Source organism: Oncorhynchus keta, chromosome 11 (assembly GCF_023373465.1).
Source record: "Oncorhynchus keta strain PuntledgeMale-10-30-2019 chromosome 11, Oket_V2, whole genome shotgun sequence".
NCBI lineage: Eukaryota > Metazoa > Chordata > Actinopteri > Salmoniformes > Salmonidae > Oncorhynchus > Oncorhynchus keta.
In genome coordinates, this window is record NC_068431.1 from 17,799,828 (window position 1) to 17,811,367 (window position 11,540).

The window sequence follows — 11,540 nt, forward strand, 5'->3', positions numbered from 1 at the left end:
CTCTGTCACTCTCTCTTTCTCCCTCCCTCTCTCTCTCTCGTTCCGGCTATCCTTGCTCTGTGCCACTTGCAACTCCCCTGTCATCTGTCAGTCCTTGTGTGTGACTGCTGGGGGCTGTCACTTTGTCTATCTATCTATCTATCTATCTATCTATCTATCTATCTATCTATCTATCTATCTATCTATCTATCTATCTATCTATCTATCTATCTATCTATCTATCTATCTATCCGTCTGTCTGTCTGTCTGTCTGTCTATCTGTCTGTCTGTCTGTCTGTCTGTCTGTCTGTCTGTCTGTCTGTCTGTCTGTCTGTCTGTCTGTCTGTCTGTCTGTCTGTCTGTCTGTCTGTCTGTCTGTCTGTCTGTCCGCCCCCTTATTCTTCTCTCCCCGTGACTCTACAGTGTCTGTTAAGCATGCAGTTACTCCGACTCTAACTCCAGCCCTTTTTTGGTGCGTCCCTTCTCTCCCTCTCCTTCTTTCTCTCTCTCTCCTTCTGTCCAAATGCAGTGTCTGCAATATTACAGCAGATGGAGGATTGTGTTAATGTGTAAAAAATATTGTCTCAATTTTTTCCTCCAAGTGAATTTTTGCTTTGTAATCTCCGTCTCCCGTCCTCCTCACACGTCAATTCTTCCGTCCTTCTAAAACTTCAAAGTTCAAAATATTCCACCTCTTTCACAGAATTGTATCTCCATTTTCTAGAACTGTATGTGGTCAAACCAAAACATACACTACTCTGTACCTCAGGTACATGCTTTATGGTCTCCTCAAATCACACTACAGTTACAAAACTGTCCACGGTCCATGAGCTATTTCGGTCCCTCAACCTTTTGCAGACCCTCCATCTCACCTCCCTCTCTCCTTCTGTCTTCACAGCCCTCCTCCCTACCTTCTTCATGCACTCTTTTCAGGGGCACAGTGGTTGTCCACTTCTCTTTTCCAGCTCACTGGCTCTGAAAATCCTCAACTCACTCAGTCTGTCCACCCGTTTATTCTCTCTGTCTTTCTGTCCTTCTCTTCTCCCCCGGTGTCTGTCGCTCATTGTTTGTCTGTTAAGCTTTCCTCCCTCTCACGTTCTCTCTCTCTCCTCCAAACTTTTCTGTTTTGATTTCTCCAGTGAACTGCCCCCTTCCTCTACTTCTCTGTTTATAACTACACCACTGCTCCTGCCTCCCTCCCTTCAAATCAGCCTCTCTTTTCCTTTTCTTGTCTCTCTATTTTATTTGAATGTTTCATTGTTTTCATAGCACATCCTGCAGAAAGCATGCTTCATGCTGACGTATACTTACTGCTATTATAAACTGGTTACCAACTTAGTTAGAGCAGTAAAAATACATGTTTTGTCATACCTGTGGTATATTGTCTGATATAGCGCGGCTTTCAGCTAATCAGCATTCAGGACTCGAACAACCCAGATTATAATTCAATACGGTGTTCATTTAAACTCCCTATTGATAAGTGTGTTTTGAATTGTGTTTGTGTGCGTGTGGGTACACACTTGCATATTGTGCCTCTCAGGGCTGGGTGTCTCAGGCACTGCACACTCCTGGATTGCATCCTTCCTGGCAGATCGCTCCTAACAGGTGACATGGAGAGGATCTGTGTCTGGACCACGTACTCGTACTACTGGTGTCCCCCAGGGCTAGGCCCTCTCCTCTTCTCTCTATACACCAAGTCACTAGGCTCTGTCATATCCTCATATGGTCTCTCCTGTCATTGCTATGCGATGACACTCAACTACTTTTCTCCTTCCCCCCTTCTGACACCCAGGTGGTGACACGCCTCTCTGCGAGCCTGACAGATATCTCAGCTTGGATCTCACCTAAAGCTCACCCTTGACAAGACAGAGCTGCTCTTCCTCCTGGAGGCCTGCCCGCTCCAAGACCTCTCCATCACGGTTGACAACTTCACAGTGTCCTCTTCCCAGAGTGCAAAGAACCTTGGCGTGACCCTGGACAACACCACTGAGTGTTAATTTAACTCCTGAATCAACACTAGAAATGTTACACTGGAAAATCAACACTAGGTAACACTGGTAAATTTGCTGTGTAGATGTGCGTGCATATAGAGCGTGCATGTGCCTGCGTGTGTTCCTGTATGCACTGTACATGCATTTCTGTCTTTTGTTGGTGCACATCTATACTGAACAAAAATTTAACCACAACATGCAACACTTTCAACGATTTTCCCGAGTTACAGTTCCTTTAAGGAAATCAGTCAATTGAAATAAATTCATTAGGCCCTAACCTATGGATTTCACATGACTGGGCAGGAGCGCAGTCCTTTGCCCACCTACTTGGGAGCCAGGACCACTCCCTGGGGAGCCAGGCCCAGCCAATCAGCATGTTTTTGTCCCACATAAGGGCTATATTATAGACAGAAATACTCCTCAGTTTCATCAGCTGTCCAGGTGGCTGGTCTCAGACGATCCCGCAGTTGAAGAAGCCGGATGTGGAGGTCCTGGGCTGGCATGGTTACACATGGTCTGCAGTTGTGAGGCAGGTTGGACGAACTGCCAAATTCTCTAAAACGACGTTGGTAGAGAAATGAACATCACATTCTCTGGCAACAGCTCTGGTGGACGTTCTTGCAGTCAGCAAGAATGTCCCTCAAAACTTGAGACATCTGTGTCATTGTGTTAGGTGACAAAACTTTTAGAGTGGCCTTTTATTGTCCCCAGCGGTATAATGATCATGCTGTTTAATCAGCTTCTTGAGATGCCACACCTGTCAGGTGGATGGATTATCTTGGCAAAGGAGAAATGCTCACTAACATGGATGTAAACAAAATATGAGAGAAATAAGCTTTTTTTGCATATCAACATTTTCTGGGATGAACATGGGACCAACACTTTACATGTTGTGTTTATATTTTTGTTCAGTGTAGCATATCCGTATGTGCACAGTGTGTGTTTGTATTATGTGTGCATAGCATATCTTAGACGTAATGAATAAGTGTGTGGTGCCCATGTGAGAGGGTTTGTGTGCTGTTGTGGAGCCCACAGCAACAACAGCATAGCAGTGTGGTGCAGACGGTGTCAGTGGAATGTTTTCCTAAGGAAGTGGTGCTCTGGGACACGCCAGGGAACAGAACACTGGGCAGCTAGCTTGCCATGTGTGTTTTGTCCTATATTTATATTTTATTTATTTTTTATTTTTAATCCCAGCCCCCCTCCCCGCAGGAGGCCTTTTGCCTTTTGGTAGGCCGTCATTGTAAATAAGAATTTGTTCTTAACTGGCTTGCCTCATTTTTTAAAAGCTTCACCCTTGTCAGACCCAATGCTGATCTAATGTTAGCATTGACTGGTTAATACTGGGATGGGGTAAGCTGAGCCTAGATCTGCTTCAAGGGTCAGCTCTGTCCAGAACCAATGCATGCTGGGAGAGTAGTGTGGGCACCAGGGTTGGGGTTAATTTCCATTTCAATTAGTTGAATTCAGAAAGTAAACTGAAATTCCAATCCCAATGTACCCTTTTTTCAGTTGACAAAATATCACTTTACCTCCTTGAATAGTTTCATTAAAATGGAATTGACCCCAACCCTGGTTGGCGCCCACATAGACCACACAGAGTAAAGGGAAGTTGCCTCTAGATGCTGATATATTATCAGTTTTTGCATTTTACCCTAAATAGTTGTGGTTAGGATTTGGGGGAGAGTAATCTGACCCTAGAGACGACTTCTACCCAGGCACAGTGTGTGCGCTCATGCAAAGACAGAGACAGAATCCCCTCTCTCTCCAGATGAAATCTCGCGTCTTGTGACGGCCGGCCGCCCAACAACCTGCCCGCTCGACCCTATCCCCTCCTCTCTTCTCCAGACCATTTCAGGAGAACTTCTCCCTTACCTCACCTCGCTCATCAACTCATCCCTGACCGCTGGCTACGTCCCTTCCGTCTTCAAGAGAGCGAGAGTTGCACCCCTTCTGAAAAAACCTACACTCGATCCCTCTGATGTCAACAACTACAGACCAGTATCCCTTCTTTCTTTTCTCTCCAAAACTCTTGAACGTGCCGTCCTTGGCCAGCTCTCCCGCTATCTCTCTCAGAATGACCTTCTTGATCCAAATCAGTCAGGTTTCAAGACTAGTCATTCAACTGAGACTGCTCTTCTCTGTATCACGGAGGCGCTCCGCACTGCTAAAGCTAACTCTCTCTCCTCTGCTCTCATCCTTCTAGACCTATCGGCTGCCTTCGATACTGTGAACCATCAGATCCTCCTCTCCACCCTCTCCGAGTTGGGCATCTCCGGCGCGGCCCACGCTTGGATTGCGTCCTACCTGACAGGTCGCTCCTACCAGGTGGCGTGGCGAGAATCTGTCTCCTCACCACGCGCTCTCACCACTGGTGTCCCCCAGGGCTCTGTTCTAGGCCCTCTCCTATTCTCGCTATACACCAAGTCACTTGGCTCTGTCATAACCTCACATGGTCTCTCCTATCATTGCTATGCAGACGACACACAATTAATCTTCTCCTTTCCCCCTTCTGATGACCAGGTGGCGAATCGCATCTCTGCATGTCTGGCAGACATATCAGTGTGGATGACGGATCACCACCTCAAGCTGAACCTCGGCAAGACGGAGCTGCTCTTCCTCCCGGGGAAGGACTGCCCGTTCCATGATCTCGCCATCACGGTTGACAACTCCATTGTCCAACTCCATCGCTCCTCCCAGAGCGCTAAGAACCTTGGCGTGATCCTGGACAACACCCTGTCGTTCTCAACTAACATCAAGGTGGTGGCCCGTTCCTGTAGGTTCATGCTCTACAACATCCGCAGAGTACGACCCTGCCTCACACAGGAAGTGGCGCAGGTCCTAATCCAGGCACTTGTCATCTCCCGTCTGGATTACTGCAACTCGCTGTTGGCTGGGCTCCCTGCCTGTGCCATTAAACCCCTACAACTCATCCAGAACGCCACAGCCCGTCTGGTGTTCAACCTTCCCAAGTTCTCTCACGTCACCCCGCTCCTCCGCTCTCTCCACTGGCTTCCAGTTGAAGCTCGCATCCGCTACAAGACCATGGTGCTTGTCTACGGAGCTGTGAGGGGAACGGCACCTCAGTACCTCCAGGCTCTGATCAGGCCCTACACCCAAACAAGGGCACTGCGTTCATCCACCTCTGGCCTGCTCGCCTCCCTACCACTGAGGAAGTACAGTTCCCGCTCAGCCCAGTCAAAACTGTTCGCTGCTCTGGCCCCCCAATGGTGGAACAAACTCCCTCACGACGCCAGGACAGCGGAGTCAATCACCACCTTCCGGAGACACCTGAAACCCCACCTCTTTAAGGAATACCTAGGATAGGATAAAGTAATCCTTCTCACCCCCCCCCCCCTTAAAAGATTTAGATGCACTATTGTAACGTGGCTTTTCCACTGGATGTCATAAGGTGAATGCACCAATTTGTAAGCCGCTCTGGATAAGAGCGTCTGCTAAATGACTTAAATGTAAATGTAGAATCCCCTTGTGAAAAGAGGAGTTAATACTCTGTTTGAGGGACACATCTTAACATGTGAGCCACAAATGGCACCCTTTACAGTACACTAGTTTTAACCAGGGCCCAGTGCGCCATATAAAGGGAATAGCTTGCTATTTCAGAGGCATCCATTATCAAGCACACACTATGAGACACTGTCTGGGTCTTTATTTTACTAGGCAAGTCAGTGAAAAACAAACTTTTATTTTCAATGACAGTCTAGGAACAGGGGGTAAACAGCCTTGTTCAGGGGCAGAACGATAGATTTTTTACCTTGCCAGCTCAGGGATTCAATCTAGCAACCTTTCAGTTACTAGTCCAACGCACTAACCACTAGGCTACCTGTCGATCTATTGTACAGCAGGAGAGAGAAGTGCTGTTCAGTCACAATAGAGTACCACTGCACACAGAATAGAACAGAATGTAAGAAAATATCATATTTATTTAGAATAGAATAGATATTTATGTCTATTACAACAGAAATGTGATGTTTTGCTGACAGCAGCAAACAGAAAGATACTGTACACACGTGACAGGCTGGGAGCTGCACACGGTAAGCCGCAGTGCAGTGCCCCTGGGGTGGCTTTGGCGTTAGACGCCTTGCTCAAGGGTACAACGGTAGTAAGTGTCACTTGAAATCCTGTCAGAAGTGCCCCTGTCAGTCGTGTTATTCAAACTTGCAACCCTGGCTCACCGATAATCGTTTACATGTACTAGTGCCGCCAGGTGGTCAACAGCAAGAATGACCCATGAATTGAACTGTATTGGGAAGAGCAACTCTAACCTACAGACCAGCAACACAATCACATGCACTATCAATAACAGAAGCATAAAGACGCTGGACAAAACGCTTTACATCCATTTATTCTCTGCAAATCTGAAATCGACTCTGAGGGGAAGTTTCCCCTAGGTACAGATTTAGGATCAGCTTCCCCTCCCCAACCCTAACCTTTACAGATTAATGCTGTTTTTTGTCCACTTTTGATACAGTCCTGAAATGTTTAGCATGTCAGCAGTTAAGCTTTCAAGATATTGGACTTTCAAGAAGCAAAGTATCACTTGCCACATCAATATACATTGTTCATAGTTTGGAAAATGCAAAACTGAACCAAGATCAGCGTCTAGAGGCCACTTCCCCCTACAACAAGAAATGGCAACCAACAAAATGTCAGTAACCGTAGCTTTAATATGTCAATTCAAGTACATTTCAGAGGTATAGCATGCTCTGGCTAACAGTATTATCAGAACGTGTCCATGTGCTGTCTTACTGCAGCTTATGCTCTAGCTCTACCCTGATCTGGGGATATACTCATTTGTGTTAACCCTCCATCACTAAAAGACATCTATACCTATTAATTAAAGTAATCATAAAAGTATTATTTGCACAAGTAGTGCACTATAAAGGGAATAGAGAGCCATTTTAGACACAGTTATCTTGTGTAATGTAAAATATGGGGTGCTTTATTCGCTGGGTCATATTTACTAGGACACAAAAGGAATCAAACAAGCTGAAACAGGACTCCCTGAACTCCTGCACTAATGAATACTTCCCTGGACTCTCTGTCTGCGGTGGCCATTTTTCTCATGGCTCCTTAGTGGCCAACCCCATGCAACGATAGTCACCATGATGTCACCTGCTCGTTTTTAATTTAAAGTGACGTTAATCCGGTTAGTCAGTAAAGCTGGCTTGGGATCGTGTGAGTGCATGAGGGAGTAGGAACTTACTGTATGCGTGTGTCAGTGAATGGGAGACAGAGAAGAGAGAGGGATAGAGGTCCAAAGAGAGAGAGAAGTAAAATAACACAAGAAAGACAGAAACAAAATCCAAAAGAGCATCAGACTTGGGTTCAGTTTTCGGGTGATGTTCCTGATTGATTTGATTTGAAGGTTTGGACTATCTTCTGACCTCAGTACCTCAGGACTCTCCATTGGAAATGGTAACCCGTTTACCCTCTCCTCACAGGTAAGATCCGGGGGGTGACGCTTCCCCTAGACACTGATCTTGGGCTGCTTTTCCTCCAATAATTGTTAAGGATATGATTTCGGGAGGGGAAACTGATCCTAGATCTGTACCTAGGAGAAACTTTACTCCGGAGCGTAGGTCAATGCTAGAGCAGTAACATACAAGCTTGGCATTGGCAGCTCAGTACTGACTATCATTCTATAATATGTATCCCAAAAAATTAGGGAGTGTGACAATATCTAGAGCTAAAACGAAACTGTTCAGGGAACCACAAATTGTTGATGTAAATAGATAACATAATGCAAATGTGGTTATGTTGGTTAGTGTCTGTTGGTTCCTGTTACATTGATGATGTGGAGCGCAGAAAGGTTGTTCCTCATTTTGTGTGCTTGAATGTTTACCGGTCAGTAAGCGATCATTGACAACAGAATTGGTCAGTATTAAAGTTGGGGTCAATTTCAATTCAGTTCCTTCAGTATACAAATTTAAATTAAATTCACGATATCGGAAGGACAATTCATCTTCAATGAGGAACATTCAAGTCACTTTTTCAAATTAATCCAAAATAGAATTGATCCTAACTCCATTCAGTATTTCTGGTGTCCAGGATTGGGGTCCCACCCCCACTGGCAATGGAACCACATCTGTGTTGTGACTTTGTGTCCTTGTTTTCTGCCTCATCATCCCTCTCTCCTCCCCTTCCCCCTTCACTTCCTCTTTCCCCAGGAGGGGTGATGAGTCATGTGGGCGTGCAAGCCTGTTACCTCATTAAGGTCTTACTGTGGGGATTTAGCTAACGAGGAGGAGAGACTTTCTCCCCCTCGCCATTAAAGCTACAGCCTGTGAATAGGAAACCACATTTGACTCTGTTCCATTAATTCCACTCCAGACATTACAATGAGCCCATCCTCCTATAGCTCCTCCCACCAGCCGCCACTCTACATATAGAAGAGGGCAGCCCCCAATTGCCCTGTAGAACAGCAAGTGTTGTTTGGGGACATAATGTCACCCGAGCAGTGAGCTTTGATGCATTTCTGCTGTATTACATCAGGCGCTGAGGCTTTGCTTCGATTAAACTACTTTATGATACAGAAAAGAAAGAAGATTCATTTGTCTTGAGTCTCAGCCAAAACCATCTTAGATATTGTGGATACTGTATGTAAAAACACTTGTTGTCTAATTAAAGCTAAAGTCTACGATTTGAAAAACAACAAAATGTCCGTCCGCCACTAAGCGATGGTGCTGGAGAAATGTAACCACTGAAATTCATAGACATAGCTATATGGATGCAAGGACTGACCACCCATGAAATTAAAATTATATTTATTTATTACACCTTTATTTCAACAAGGAACACAGACTGAGACCAAGGTCTCTTTTACAGCTGGGCCCTGCGTAGACATGTTTCCACATACAATTTATGTACAACGATCAAGAAACTAAACAAGACCAACAAACCGATCCCAGATAACACAAAAAATACAGCAGCAGATTACATTTACACACAGGTTATTCCCCTAACAGGTTATTCCCCTAACAGCACAAGAACTTGCATTACCCGAAATTATATTTTAAACCATGGCCGGGATTCAATCAAAGGCATGTTGTCGACAACTGCACGGAACATGACTCTGTAGGTTCTTGTGTGTGTGGCTGTGTTAATAGTGTTAAATGATATCTGTGTTTTAACACACTCTTCTTGTGTCTGTGCAGTGTGAATGTGATGACTGCTCCAGTGGATTCAGCAGATCCAGTGCAGAGGAGAGAGAGCAGAGTCTACCAGGTACTCTCACTCACTCACTCACTCACTCACTCACTCACTCACTCACTCACTCACTCACTCACTCACTCACTCACTCACTCACTCACTCACTCACTCACTCACTCACTCTGTATGACAAAGTGACCCACAAACTCAATAACTCTCTCTCTCTCCCTGCCACCCCTCTCTCCCCTGCCTTTCTCTCCCTGCCACCCCTCTCTCCCCCAGATCTTCCCCTGCACCCTGACTCCCATGGCCACAGAGTCAGAGTCGTTTGCAGAGGACCCTATTCACCGCAGGGGGCGGCTGCCTTCCATCGTGGTGCAGACTGACGAGGCAAGCGAGATGGGGGAGCGGCGCTGCTCCCAGGGAGTGGAGGAGAACGACCTCTTCAATGAGCAGAGCCTCCCCCAGACAGAAAGCTGCATCAGTGGGGACAACCAGGATGATATGGTGGTGCTACAGGGGTAAGAACCAGAGATAAAACTAAGAGGGACAAAGGCCCACTCAGGGAAAGTTCTTAGGCTTAGGCACATGTGTAGATCTGAGAGGCCTGGATAGGTGTAAGCACAACGGCTGCCACGATATTGCTTGTACCTATGCAATTCTTCCAGATCAGCACAAGTGGATGCTTGCCCTCAACCCACCCACTCACCATATCTCTCTCACCATATCTCTCTCTCTCTCTCTCTCTCTCTCTCTCTCTCTCTCTCTCTCTCTCTCTCTCTCTCTCTCTCTCTCTCTCTCTCTCTCTCTCTCTCTCTCTCTCTCTCTCTCTCTCTCAGAAGACGAAAGAGTTCTATTACGGCTCAATCCCTCAACGTCGCCCTTTTGACTCCTCCCCATTCGCCCCTCCGCGAGACTGCCCCGCCCAAGCCTGAGGAGATGAGCCAATAGGAGTGGAGCACAGTGACGAAACTATGGAACTCTTTCTGACATCACCATCGGAACTCTCTCTGACGTCATCCGGACATACAGCCTGTGGATTTTTACCTCTCCGATATCTTAAGATGGCATATTTCAAGATAGACGGAAAGGTTTTTTCTCATTTAATGGGTTTTTATTATTGTTTACTGTTAAAATAAAGATTTAAAATGCCATATGATATTAATTGAAACGTTAGGGCCTCCCCTCTTGGGAAACAAGTAAAAATGTGTACATAGAACACAAATACAAAAAGATATTAGCTACCTGTAGTTTTCAGACTGTGTTCAAGAGACAAATCTGTTGCTATGTGACAACATGGAAACAAGCAACTGGCTTGGGCTGCCTCCCTAATGGCATCCTATTCCCTATATAGTGCACTATTGACCAGAGCCCTATGCCCCGTGGTCAAAAGGAATGCACTATATAGGGAATAGGGTGCAATTTGAGATGCAACCTAGGTCTGAGAGATGCTACAGTGCAGTGGGCTACAGTGCAGTGGTTTCGCCCGCGCCAAGTAATAACGTTCGATAAAAGACTATGGTGTCCTCTATCGCCGTCATGGAGGTCACAACATTATTCGCTACCTGAGACAAATAAGCCCATTACACACTGAAGTTGTACAGTACCAGTCAATAGTTTGGACACACCTACTCATTCAAAGGATTTTTTTTTTTTTTTTTTTTTTTACTATTTTCTATATTGTAGAATAATAGTGAAGACATCAAAACTATGAAATCACACATATGGAATCATGTAGTAACCAAAAAAGTGTTAAACCACTGACAGCTTTTCACACTCTTGGCATTCTCTCAACCAGCTTCACCTGGAATGCTCAAAGGAGTTCCCACATTATGCTGAGCACTTGCTTTTCCATCACTCTGCGGTCCAACTCATCCCAAACCATCTCAACTGGGTTGAGGTCAGGTGATTGTGGAGGCCAGGTCATCTGACGCAGCACTCCATCACTCTCCTTCTTGGTCAAATAGCCCTTGAAAAACAAATGATCGTGCAACTAAGCACAAACCAGATGGGATGGTGTATCACTGCAGAATGCTGTGGTAGCCATGCTGGTTAAGTTTGCCTTGAATTCTAAGTAACTCACTGACAGTGTAACCAGCAAAGCACACCCACACACCTCCTACTCCATGCTTAACGGTAGGAACCACACATCAGGAGATCATGATCAATTCTTTCATGAAGGCCTGATTCACACAGTCTCCTCTGAACAGTTGATGTTGAGATGTGTCTGTTACTTGAACTCTGAAGCATTTATTTGGGCTTCAATTTCTGAGGTTGGTAACTCTAATGAACTTGTCCTCTGCGTCAGAGGTAACTCTAGGTCTTCCTTTCCTGTGGTGGTCCTCACGAGAGCCAGTTTCATCAAAGCGCTTGATGGTTTTTGCGACTGCTCTTGAAGAA

The 11,540-nt window shown here is 45.7% G+C and overlaps 1 protein-coding gene across 4 annotated transcripts in view; it reads right to left on the reverse strand.

The window, feature by feature from the left end:
* The window catches only part of LOC118389848 (myotonin-protein kinase-like), a 26,542-nt gene extending 25,434 nt beyond the window's left edge, over positions 1 to 1,108 (reverse strand). For all 4 annotated transcript variants that reach the window (XR_008147351.1, XM_052529642.1, XM_052529641.1 and 1 more), the window contains exon 1: positions 1 to 1,108. This exon is cut by the window's left edge and continues 340 nt beyond it. The gene's annotated coding sequence lies outside the window, so the exon portion shown is untranslated.
* Positions 1,109 to 11,540: the final 10,432 nt, after the last annotated feature.